The sequence below is a fragment of the Polyodon spathula genome, chromosome 33 (genome assembly GCF_017654505.1).
Source record: "Polyodon spathula isolate WHYD16114869_AA chromosome 33, ASM1765450v1, whole genome shotgun sequence".
Lineage (NCBI taxonomy): Eukaryota > Metazoa > Chordata > Actinopteri > Acipenseriformes > Polyodontidae > Polyodon > Polyodon spathula.
The window spans coordinates 2,060,001-2,074,069 of record NC_054566.1 but is presented as its reverse complement, the minus strand read 5'-3'; the positions used below and the strand labels follow the sequence as shown (position 1 = coordinate 2,074,069).

The 14,069-nt window shown below is 38.8% G+C and overlaps 1 pseudogene; it reads right to left on the bottom strand.

The window, feature by feature from the left end:
• LOC121303577 overlaps nucleotides 1–14,069 on the bottom strand; it is a 43,646-nt pseudogene that overhangs the window by 27,398 nt on the left and 2,179 nt on the right.

The window sequence follows — 14,069 nt, the reverse complement described above, 5'->3', positions numbered from 1 at the left end:
CACTGCTCAGGTAGGGAGGGCTTAGGTCAGCATTGGATTTCACGGCTTACCACGCATCATCAACCACTGTAGTTCTGCAGTGGAGCCACCAGATCTGTGTTATCACTTTGGATCAAAAAATGACAGATTGACATATGCTCCATTCACCACTTCCCAAGTCAGCAGGGGGGGTTGCAAGCAGCAAGCCAAGGATACAGATAATAATTGGGCATATTAAATTGGGGAGAAAACTAGGGTAAAAAATTGGCAAAAAAAAAAATCTTTCTTATCAGACAGCACTGTTCCAAACAAATTGGTGTGATGAAATATGGCCACATGTACACATGTTCCTATTGAGAGCTCCCATGTTAATTGCATGCCTCTGTCAGAACCATGATGAGATTACCATTAACACAGGGAATGCAAAGGGAAGCACATGTCAGCAGCTGTGTTTACATGGAAGTGACAATCTTTTCAATATTGGTCAATACTGCTCACAAGGTGAATTGATTCTTGTTAGCGCTGGTTCCCACGCAGTGTCTAAGTAAGACAACCTCTTGACAAAGTGCGTTATTGATTAAACCACAGTCCTTATTCAATTCTGGATGTTATATAAATGCAATTGTAACACATGATAATGGCAGATATTCTTTATGACTGAACAGCTCCTAATCCAATGCATTAGTCCATTTCTTACTTGTTTAATATCCTATTGTGTGCACTCTGTAGATCAGCCTTTGCCAGGCTCATTAACTACTCCATTAGGGTGATCATAGGTAAGTGAGGTGCACCAGGGGGGAGGAGCCTGTGAAACACTACTATCCTATCCCATTCCAGTTTCACACTGTTTTGAGAAGTCTTTTTTGTGCTGGAATAATTAATATACAAAAAACTGAATATTAAAAAAGTAAGCAATTTAATATTAGAACTTACCCACATTTCATAGATGAATGAATTGCTAATCCTTGGACTGTAGTAATAAAGTGCCTTACAAAAGTATTCAGACCCCTGATCAATTCTCTCCTATTACCGAATTACAAATGGTACATTGAAATTTTGTTCTGTTTGATATTTTATTTTTAAACACTGAAACTCAGAATCAATTATTGTAAGGTGACATTGGTTTTATGTTGGGAAATATTTTTAAGAAAAATAAAAAACTGAAATATCTTGCTTGCATAAGTATTCAACCACTGTGCTGTAAAAGCTCCCATTTTGCACCGATGAAAGAAATTATTACACAATTACCTTACCATTGGCCTCCACCTATGAACCATTAAAGTTGCTGTCACATTTCTGGATAAAAACCCCATTGTTGAAGGATCATTGGTAAGGCTGTGAATCTGAAGGAAAATGAAGACCAAAGAGCATTCTGCAGAAGTTAGAGATAAAGTAATACAAAAGCATAGATTAGGGAAAGGGTACAAAATAATATCCAAGTGTTTGGATATCCCAGTGAGCACAGTTGGATCAATAATCAGGAAGTGGAAGCTGCAGCACACCACCCAGGCACTGCCAAGAAAAGTCCGTCCCTCAAAACTCAGTGCTCAGACAAGAAGGAGACTTGTGAGAGAAGCCACAGAGAGGCCAACAATCACTTTGAAGGAGCTACAGAGTTCAGTGGCTGGGAGTGGAGTAATGGTGCACCAGTCAACCATATCAAGAGCTCTGCATAACACTGGCCTGTATGGGAGGGTGGCAAGAAAGAAGCCGTTACTCAAAAAGTACCATCTGAAAGCACGTCTGGAGTTTGCCAGAAAGCATGAGAGTGACCCAGCTGCGATGTGGGAAAAGGTTTTGTGGTCAGATGAGACCAAGATAGAGCTTTTTGGCCAAAACTCAAAGCGCTATGTGTGGAGCAAACCTAACACTGCCCATGCCTCAAGACACACCATCCCTACAGTGAAATATGGTGGTGGCAGCATCATGCTGTGGGGATGCTTCTCATCAGCAGGGACTGGGCATCTTGTTACGATTGAAGGAAGAATGGATGGAGCAAAATACAGGAATATACTGCAAGAGAATCTGCTTCAGTCCGCTAAAAAACTGAAGCTTTGGAGGAAATTCACCTTTCAGCAGGACAATGATCCCAAGCACAAAGCCAAAGCAACATTGGAGTGGCTCAAGAACAAAAAGGTGAATGTCCTACAGTGGCCCAGTCAAAGTCCTGATCTCAATCCCATTGAGAATCTGTGACACTATTTGAAAATTGCGGTCCACAAGCGTCGTCCAACCAACCTGAACAACCTGGAGCAAATCTGCCAAGAAGAATGGGCCAAAATCACTCCGACACTGTGTGCAAAGCTGGTACATACTTACCAAAAAAGACTTAAAGCTGTTATTGCAGCGAAAGGTGGCTCTACCAAATGTTAATGTGTGGGGGTTGAATACTTTGCAAGCAAGATATTTCAGTTTTTTATATTTCTTAAAAATATTTCCCAACATAAAACCAATGTCACCTTACAATAATTGATTTTGAGTTTAAGTGTTTTTAAAAAAAATATCGAACAGAACAAAATTTCAATGAATTGGTCAGGGGTCTGAATACTTTTGCAATATATATATATATATATATATATATATATATATATATATATATATATATATATATATATATATATATATATATATATATAGATAGGAATATTTATTTAAATAAATTAAAAGTGAATTAATTGAGAGTTTGAGATTACATTAAGCAAGAGTTGCCGTCTTCACTCTTCAGTGGTGGAAACATCATACAAAGTATTTTTTTTTCAATTGTTTGTTTCTGGGTGTTGGAATTGATTGAGGCATGTTTACAGTGCCGGTATTTCTATTTTCTACAATACATACATATATAGTGAAATATTTCACTTATTTTTAAGGTTTGTAGCCCCTTTTATACCCGGGTATCAATTATTAATTTGAGAATTTTAAGAAGATGTAGAAAATATGACAATGGAGTTATAAGCGTGGGTTTCTGGTCTGTATAATAAAGCCAACGTTAAAACAAGCTTTGCATTAGCAATAAGTTCACCTCAATAATAAGAACTGTGGCGACTATTCCCGTCAGGAACTAAATCGGAAAGAAAACAACATAACAACATCCTGTTGGTTTATCCCTCAAGCAAAGCTACAAATAGTTTTTAGCAGCCTGGGGCGGGGGGAGTGAATACGAAATTTAAAAACAAAAGTTAAAATGAAAGTAAAAATGAAAAAGCAATCTATAAGCAAAATTAAGTTACATTAAAAAAAAAATTCTGTTTCACTTGCTGAGCGAGCGAGCGAGTGAGTGAGTGACGGGGGTGGGGGTGTGAAAAATGTAGAATCAGGAGTTTTCCTAAAGTTAGGCGTGTATAGCTCACTTCCGAACTGTGAGCACCATCACTGCCTTTATTATAAATGCTTTCCTGTTAAAAAAAATATACCAATGGTACCCATTTACATCTTAAAGAACAATAACTAATTCCGTAATTTTTTTTATTGGTCTGCATGCGTACCTGCGTATCAGTTATGTGAACCCCTGTCTGTAAGGCTCTGTCTGATCTGCCTGGCACTTGCAGCATCTGCAACTTCCAACGCTGGTGCTTCAAATTCAGCATCTGCTTCCCCCAAACCCTTCAATCTTTCCTCTGTAAGTTCAATATCCATTACAGTACGACATAAAAAAGAATGATATCATAACAAGTTTACTTAACCCTCATGAGGACACGTCGGAAAACTGACTTTCCTTGTAACCAGGGGTCCAACTTGGGCATTTCTGACATCAATGGAAAACACAAAGCCTGCACTTTTAAATGACGTTAAAACCAGAATACTATCAGCTGAAGCAATCGAGTAACAGGCAACAAACTAAACTTAGAAGTTGACTCCTGTCACATGACTCAAACCTTTGTTTCGGTTTGCTGTAGTTTCATAACGATACATCATTAGAAAGCACTAAATATGTACTTCAAGCAAGCTTTGAACCAGGAAGCTAGTTATTACGCTGCCTGAGATTCACATGAGAAGGTCAGGCCCGCCGATACACTATGCCCATATGAACCCCAAACCTAAAACAATTCAGGAAATTCAACCAGGCTACCTGGAGCAGAACAGAGGAAGCAGCAATGAGCTGTTAGAAAGATGGGCCGAGCAAGCGATGCTCGGCCAAGGATAGAGGCTTGATCCCGTACCTCGGCTTAGATGGGCCAGATAGGGCTCTGCTTAAATTAGGATAGAAAGAGATCCCCACCGATGAGCTCCGCTTTTGCCGAGGATGGAGCTTGGTCAAAGGTAGCATTTCTGAGGATCTGAAAACATATACAAGTTGCTCTGCTCGGCAGAGGCACCTCTCCACATGATAGGAATAGCCTGATTGTAGGGCTGAAAGGAGAATAGAAAAGGATTCCTTGACTGGTCTGGTGCTGCCCTCGCACGAGGTGAGGCTCGGTCCTCCAAAGCTGGGAAAAAGCTCCCGCAAGGAATCTGCAACAGAAAGATGGGTTAGTCTGGGACTGGGCACTGAGCGTAAAGCGGGCCACGTCCCTAGCAAAGGAAGGACAGTGCCTCACATGCTGAGGTAGAAAAGCGCATGAGTTGTGAAAGAATAGTGTGGCCGGGGGTGCCCTGTGAGTCACTCGATGAGAACCCCCCTAGAGCGAGGTCACTGTATTGTAGCAACCTGAGGTCGGGGGATGAATCCACACTTAGTCCCCCCCCCCCCCCCAGAGGAGACCACTGCAAAGGCACGGGAGAGAGAGAGGAGGAGGGAAGGAGGAGGAGAAAGTGAAACGTGAAAAGTTAATAATAATAGACAATAATTAATTAATTAGCCCAGCTACCACCTCCCGAATTTCGCCCTAAGGCTAACATATATGATACAGTAAAAGTTTCCATATTGGCAAATCTCAAGATTTACTGGTAAATGTCAACATTTACTGGTAAATGTCAACATTTACCAAGCAAAGCAATAAATGTCCAAAATAAACATAATAGCTCTTTACTTCAGACATTTAGCGGTAAATCTTGAGATTTGCCAATATATATAAATATAGTGCCTTTACCAATAAGCTTTCGGTAAATGTCCGAAAAGCAAAATATTTTTTCATAATTCCGGGCATTTACCACCTTACTTAACTTAAGATTTACCAGATTTTAACTTTTACTGAAACATATAGATTGAGTGCTGGCATGTTAATTTAGATGCTAGATCTCATAACACTGCACATGAGTATTGTAAGGGTTTACCATGTTCTATGGTTGCTAACGTATTGGCATACTGATCCTTTAACAAAAATGGAAAATTGTATTAATAGAAAAGTTATCGTAAATTTGGCAGTGGGGAAACCAAACAGCTTAATTAACATGTGGTGAACATAAAGGGAGGAAGGAACTGGGTACTGAGCGGGGATAAATGAATAGGCTGCCATCTGCCTATCATTCAGAGCATTCACGCCATTGGGGCCATTCAAAAATATGCAGGAACATTTATAAAAAAAAAAAAAAAATTAAAAAATAAATTCAAACACAAAAACTTAGCTTCAGAAAAATGTAAAAACACAAATTAACAATGCATTTCTATAGCTTCCCAGTATCTATATTAACAACCCATTTCTATAGCTTCCCAGTATCTATATTAACAACCCATTTCTATAGCTTCCCAGTATCTATATTAACAACCCATTTCTATAGCTTCCCAGTATCTCTATTAACAACCCATTTCTATAGCTTCCCAGTATCTATATTAACAACCCATTTCTATAGCTCCCGCGTAGCTACATTAACAAACCATTTCTATAGCTCCTGCGAATCAATAGGTTTACAAGTCAATGCCGATCGTTATTTCCTTCATCTAGCAAACAATGATCCTTTTGTTCGGTTTATCTGATTTACCATGAGAAAGACAGCTACCATAATAACCTAGAACACTGATATTTCTCCAGCACAGTGCATATTTTGCAAGAAGAATGGCTCAAGTCAATGTCAGCTTCCTGTAACCCCAGTTCAGACTCAAGTGCTTTATTTTAAGAAACTGGAACTGCTGCCAAGCTACACATCAGTTCTAAACTTAAACTCTATGGGGTCAATTGCAGTGTCCCAGTGATCTGGTCCATATCAAACGGACTATAATGTGGACTACCAAATCCTGCAAATCTATACTAACTTAATCCTGATTGAGGTGTACCAAACAGACTGAATTATTGAATAAATAATCTTGTGGTGCACACATCCTACCGTATAGACACTACAGCTGACCCCTGCCTTTGATAGGGGTTTTGGAAAAAGAGCCTAAACGTTTAACACTTGGAAAACGTTTAAACTTTTAATTATTAAAATCCCCACTAAAGAAAAGCAGCAATCAGCAAGTAGTACAATACAGTAAGATATCCTGGTGTTATTCCTGTGGAATTCAGTTTGAATTCATTATGAATTTATGGCCTTTTGGTAGTGTTGTTGCAATGCAACAATGTTTAATTATTAAATGAAAAAAATTTGTAGTCGATTACACTGTATTTAATTGAGTATTTACTACATGTACGTTACAGTGAATACTGTATGTATCAACACACACACACACACACACACACAAACAACTAAAGTGTGATAACAGGGTATTTACTTCATGTAAAGTGTTATGTAGATGTTACTGTGCCCTTTTAAAAACCACCTCTGTTTCATTAAAATAGACCTAGACCATTTTATGCACAGCCACACCCACAGTAGCAGGTGTTTAATAACATAGACTGATATAGCTTGAGATAACAAGACTCATCTAACTCCTAATAACCAGTCAGATTCCAACCCAGGTCTCGAGGGGAAAGGAAGGAGAAGCTAGTGAACTAGTCACTGCTGTACCTTTAATTTAACACAACCTCAAATGTTTTGAGTTCCAAATGTTATTAGCATGTGTTTTTCAACATGGAAAATGCATCCAAAACAAGTAATTTAATAATAAATTCAACACAATATTTAGGGACTATGAAGTAGTGTATGAAGGAGTGTATGAAGTAACTGTATAATCATACAAAAAGGTATATGCATTCATTAATGGTTGTAGAATTCTTTGTGAGATAACTGCATGGACTTTTATGCAGGGCTAATTTAGAGAAGAGCAAGAAAGCTAAAATGACAGAAATCTAACTGCATGGCTTTAATGCAATCTTCACCAATGTTACTGTAAAATCTTACCACGCTGGTCCAAATTAATGAGGCTTTACAAACAGAAATACTAAAAGAAAAGTTCAGTGACAACCATTTCCACTAGAAGTATTAGATTTTATCACTATTGAGCGCTTGCTCGTTATGGAAGATTGTAATAACCATGAGGCTCAGCCCCCATGTCTTGCATTTACAAAGATTTTAAGCTATGACAGAGGCATAGGCTTATTTATGAAACCAATGAAAAGAGTTACAGAGAAAGTAAAAATCGATTCGAAATGTAATTACAAGGCATTCAACACAAATCGGAGTCTTAAATTGTGCTTGTTTTTTTTTTATTAATTTATTTTTTATTTAAATTAAATTCAGAACAATGTACTAATAATGATTTGGAGTAATAAAAAAAAGGAAATGTTTTCCTTGTTTGAAGTAGACAGCATACAATGCAGGAGAATACACTAGAGGTATGAAAACAGGTAAAAGGATTAAACTCATTTTAGCTAGCTGGGGAGATCAAGCAACAGCTTGATCACAATAACTGCACTGAACCCTCACAAAGAACTCAGAAACACTGCTCTGACCTTTCTCACACTGGCCACTGCTAATATGAACACATATGACACTATTGATTTTCTTGCAAAGGCTGAAGATAGAATTTTCCTTGTGCAATAATTCCTGTCTGTGACATCTTTCAATTACATCTTTCAATTGACACCACGGTTCACACCGCTAGTTATATTGCATCAGCACCTGGCCCCTGACAGAAATGAATCATTACCCAAAAGGAGATGCACTAGATTACTGTGTCACCTCAATTGTGCTCCATCTCTGTTGGCTCTTACTTGGGAGTCCGTAAGGAACGTTAAAGGCAATTGTGCTGACGGTTAACCCCAATACAGCTGCACTGTACAAAAGACATGTTTTTCAATGTTAAAAGAGGACAACAGCTCTATCAAAAGCACTAGAGGTCAAATACCCAAGTGATAGCTTTTGACCACCAACAATCCCAAAAAGAGAAATCTTAACTCATATGTACACTTCCTATAAGGGCTTGCTTAAACATGCATTTAAAAAGTTATACATTTTTAAAACAAACATAAAAGACTGGACTCTGATGCTCATTAAAGTGATTGTGAAGAAGAACCAGGACATTTCAAATAATAATAAAGTGCTTTCAATGCATTGATTATTGTCAAGTATTGCCTGGCTTATCACTTGGTTGCCGATTGTACCGATTATATTATCTTCAGAAAATGGATATAAAGCAACTAGGATGTTCTTAAAGACAGCTTGAAATATGCATTTTGTAATCATATGATGGATTATTAAATACAGGACTGTTGTTTTTTCATCACACAGACGGACTGTATTAAACTTCACAGTTCTGTTTAAAATTATCTTTATTCACCTAAAAACCCTGTTGATCTACCAAACACAGTCCTATGGTCACTTAGGAGGAAAAATATAATAAAACCTAATATTTTGACAAGAAAGGAAACGCTAGTTTAACTTGGTGGCCGAATTGTCAATCCAGATAAATATAATAGCTATAGATGAAACATACAGATCACCTGTATTTAAACAGTGACAAATATCTGCTTAAATATTTAGTTAGTAGCATTATTTTATTTACTTTTAAATACTCACTCACAAGACTTGATTTAAATGAGTGATATTCAGATACGCCACCATTCCGATCCGTTTAATAGATCCAGTTCTGTTTAATTACGGTTTACGTGGAAAACGGCACAAGTAAATGCTGTAATGGTTTTCACAGAATATCTAAAAGTTTCCAAGAGTTGCAAGGGGCAGAAGAATGTTTAAAAATCTATTGCCAGCATTCTGATCATTAATGGGAGGATCTCCAGATTCTTAATTAAAAGAGCAACCTTCCCCAGTTAGTTTCCATTGTGTCACACCCGTTTAGAAAAAAAAAAAAATCTGTACTGTATTATAAGCAGGGGTTTAAAATAAGTGAATTGCAGATATAAAGAGTTTTAGTGTACTTAATAACATCATGAAGCGAGTGGAGAAACAGTTAGAACCACACTTTCAATAGCATTTGCATTATTAAACAATGGATCAGTGCAAATTACTAGACCATAGATTAAATACCTTGCATGTTTTTGTTGTTTTGTTTTTTTTATATTATAACCTTAACAGGTGTACTGTATTCATTTCACATACACATTTCACTTAGGAGTGTAATTAGCTATGCTGGTCCACACACAATGTTTTTATGAGAAACATTTTGAATAGGATCAACTAAAAAATATACTGCATAAAATATACACATTTTACAGTAAAAAAAAAAATTGCCCATTATTATTTGCACTTGCCCTAATTTCCCATTAGATAAGAACCCTATCGGTAAAGTTGTGTTTTTTCAGATGTTTAACATTCTACACAGATAGATAGAGCAAGCGTTGTATTCATTTGTAAACATGCTTCCTCTTTCTATGTTCTGGATGAGAAGATTCCTGAGTGAGAGAAATCAGAATTGAAATGGTCCTCTAATAAAAATAACAACACAATAGGTTGTATATGGGTCCCAGTTTATTTCTATTAGAGTAGATTCTCAAAGCTCTTTACTCCATTGGCAATAGCACCTAATAAAGTTACCTAGCCAGAAATAATCAATTCATCCTTGTAATTCAGGGTTTTTTTTCATAAGGAGTTGTGTCCTGATGCCCCTACATGAAGCATCATACATACACCAGTGTAACACTAATATGCTTTCCCATCTCACTTCAGAATATCTGTCTTGAAGCAGGAATATAAGCGTGGTCAATATTAATCTAATCACAAATGTAATATTAAGAAAATGTAGATGATAAAAAGTCAGTTGAAGCCACTGAGATACATCACACATTTAAACAAATAATCAGCTTTCTTACCTTTAGTTCTTTGAAGAATATACAACTTCTAGCCCACTCAACAATAGAAAACAGAGTCTGGTCTGCCATCCTGCACATGAGGCCAAAGGTGTTGAGTTTCTCATGCTTGTTTCTGCTGGCCTGCTCCTGTTGCAGGTAGGCTAGGATCTTATTCTGCACCTGAAGCTCATCTGGGTCGCAGCGGAGAAACTCCAAGATGAGGGTGGGGATACTGGGCGGAGAGCTGGTCTGGTAGGCATCCGGATAGTGGTAGCCTGCCATGGATTCTGGAGAGCTGGTATAGTGGTCCGGGTATTCAGACTTTATGACTCGGCTGGGGAATGAGGCATACTGGTAGCCAGGAAGCACACTGTGATTCTGCACTGCCATGCCAAGTGATGGTGGTCCATAGGGGCTGCGCTCATAGTCTGTGGGGGTCATTGAGGCTGGAGCAGTGGGAGGCATGCTTTTGGAAACAGTGTGAATCCCATGGATGTTGCCTGGCAGGGGGTAGTCCATCTGGACTGGGGAGACCATCGGAGGGGTGGTTTCTATCTTAAAGCCATTGGCTCGTATCAAGGCTTTCTTCTGCTGCTTGAGAGCTCTGTCCCGCTTGTACATGGGCCCAAATTTGTTTCTTCCCCCTCGCATTCGATCAGCGCGGACAGCTGGTCAGGGCAAAGCAAAATATATTCAGATATTCTGTGTAATATCCCATTATGTGAATTATATTGGGTTTTAAAGTCTTCCCTTTTGAAAATCTTAGTACATGTGTGCTGTGTGATTCTCAAGGCTGGTATTCTGTGTAATATCCCATTATGTGAATTAGATTGGGTTTATTAAAGTCTTTCCTTTGGAAAATCCTAGTACATGTGTGCTGTGTGATTCGCTATTACTGCTTCAGTGTTGCACAGGCTTCGGTGCACAATGCTTCATCTACAGGCTTCATTGCAAAGTGGAAAGTGGGATATTATTCACCAGCTCAGCTCTAACTTGATTAATCTTTCCAGAAGCAATGTTCTCCTGTTAGTTTACATGGCAAATAATTATAAAACAGTTACAAAACTAGAGAATTATACAGAAGACATAATATATTACAGGCAAGAATATATTAGGAAAAGGTTAAAAATAGAATGATCCCCCTTTAATTAACAAAATCTACCCCTAGAAAAACATTCAGTAAAATCGTATACTGTGGCTTTTCATACAGCTCCCTTCCTTTAAAGCACATAGAAGTAAGTAAAAGCAAATTTCAGACTGAGTTTACTGTATCCAGGATACAACAATTATAAAAATACAGAAATATATCCAAAACATAATTTTGGGCACTGTGATATATTTATTCCAAATCATCACAGGCATGATTTTAGTCAATAATAATAATAATAATAATAATAATAATAATAATAATAATAATAATAATAATAATAAAAACATTGTATAGAATGTCTTTCTTGCAAACACCAATGGCGTTTGATAATTTAGGGGTCTGAGTGGTAAAATAAGTAAAAAGTATTCCAAATATCTGGCCCAAAGCTTTGTTTATATGAAATGGGAATGAATGATTCAAAGACACAGAAACGCAATGCAACCACCAAGAGACAGTAGATCCAAAAAGGTGTCTACAGAATATGTTTTGTGATTATTGTATATGTTATTCATAATATGTACCCAATTGGTTCATTTTCTTCTGACTGCAGAAGCAGTCAATTGCTTTTTTACGAGGTAGCCTTGAACCAGCTATTTCAGAACCCATTTTAAAGCCAATCTTTCCCTCCTCACCTTCCCATGAAACACATCTATACATTCAGCCCTCCCCATCTCCCCATGAAACACATCTATACATTCAGCCCCCCCACTCCCCATGAAGCACATCGATACATTCAACCCTCCCCATCTCCCCATGAAACACATCTATACATTCAGCCCTCCCCATCTCCCCATGAAACACATCTATACATTCAGCCCTCCCCATCTCCCCATCTATACATTCAGAAACACATCTATACATTCAGCCCTCCCCATCTCCCCATGAAACACATCTATACATTCAGCCCTCCCCATCTCCCCATGAAACACATCTATACATTCAGCCCTCCCCATCTCCCCATGAAACACATCTATACATTCAGCCCTCCCCATCTCCCCATGAAACACATCTATACATTCAGCACATGAAACACATATACATTCAGCCCCCCCCATCTCCCCATGAAACACATCTATACATTCAGCCCTCCCCATCTCCCCATGAAACACATCTATACATTCAGCCCCCCCATCTCCCCCACATCTATACATTCAGCCCTCCCCATCTCCCCATGAAACACATCTATACATTCAGCCCTCCCCATCTCCCCATGAAACACATCTATACATTCAGCCCTCCCCCATCTCCCCATGAAACACATCTATACATTCAGCCCTCCCCATCTCCCCATGAAACACATCTATACATTCAGCCCTCCCCATCTCCCCATGAAACACATCTATACATTCAGCCCTCCCCATCTCCCCATGAAACACATCTATACATTCAGCCCTCCCCATCTCCCCATGAAGCACATCTATACATTCTGCCCTCCCCATCTCCCCATGAAACACATCTATACATTCAGCCCTCCCCATCTCTATACCCATGAAACACATATATACATTCAGCCCTTTCCCCATCTCCCCATGAAACACATCTATACATTCAACCCTCCCCATCTCCCCATGAAACACATCTATACATTCAGCACTCCCCATCTCCCCATGAAACACATCTATACATTCAGCCCTCCCCATCTCCCCATGAAACACATCTATACATTCAACCCTCCCCATCTCCCCATGAAACACATCTATACATTCAGCCCTCCCCATCTCCCCATGAAGCACATCTATACATTCAACCCTCCCCATCTCTCCATGAAACACATCTATACATTCAGCCCTCCCCATCTCCCCATGAAACACATCTATACATTCAGCCCTCCCCATCTCCCCATGAAACACATCTATACATTCAGCCCTCCCCATCTCCCCATGAAACACATCTATACATTCAGCCCTCCCCATCTCCCCATGAAACACATCTATACATTCAGCCCTCCCCATCTCCCCATGAAACACATCTATACATTCAGCCCTCCCCATCTCCCCATGAAACACATCTATACATTCAGCCCTCCCCATCTCCCCATGAAACACATCTATACATTCAGCCCTCCCCATCTCCCCATGAAACACATCTATACATTCAACCCTCCCCATCTCCCCATGAAACACATCTATACATTCAGCCCTCCCCATCTCCCCATGAAACACATCTATACATTCAACCCTCCCCATCTCCCCATGAAACACATCTATACATTCAGCCCCCCCATCTCCCCATGAAACACATCTATACATTCAGCCCTCCCCATCTCCCCATGAAACACATCTATACATTCAGCCCTCCCCATCTCCCCATGAAACACATCTATACATTCAGCCCTCCCCATCTCCCCATGAAACACATCTACACATTCAGCCCTCCCCATCTCCCCATGAAACACATCTATACATTCAGCCCTTTCCCTCCACTCCCAGTGAAACACATATATACATTCAGACCTTTCCTCTCTGCAGTCGTCTGTCTTCTTATATTTTCTTAAAATCTGTGGTAATGTAGTTATAGAAACTAAAAGCTCTAAAATGGTTAAAAATGTTGAATTATATTACAGCATTTTTCCTAACCTTTATCCTTTTAAAGAAACATATGTTTGCTTCCCAGAACCATTCAAGAATGTGTCATGTTTACAGTGCAAACAGGTGCTTCTCTGTATCTCTGTAGCTCTCTTTAAGAGAATATTGCTTTTCTTTCTTTTGCCCATTCCCAAAATAATCTGCAATTAACTGAATTGGAATCAAATTACAAGGATGTGAACTACTTTTGAGCCAACAGCAGGCTGTTAAGGATCTGAAATACAGAGATAAATTACATCTATTAAGTATACCTAGTTATCTTTAATATCTACATTCTGTTGACCATTACACAAGGACAAGACATTCCACGTTACACACATTAACCAATGAGCTGTAAATTCGTGGCTTATAAATGAA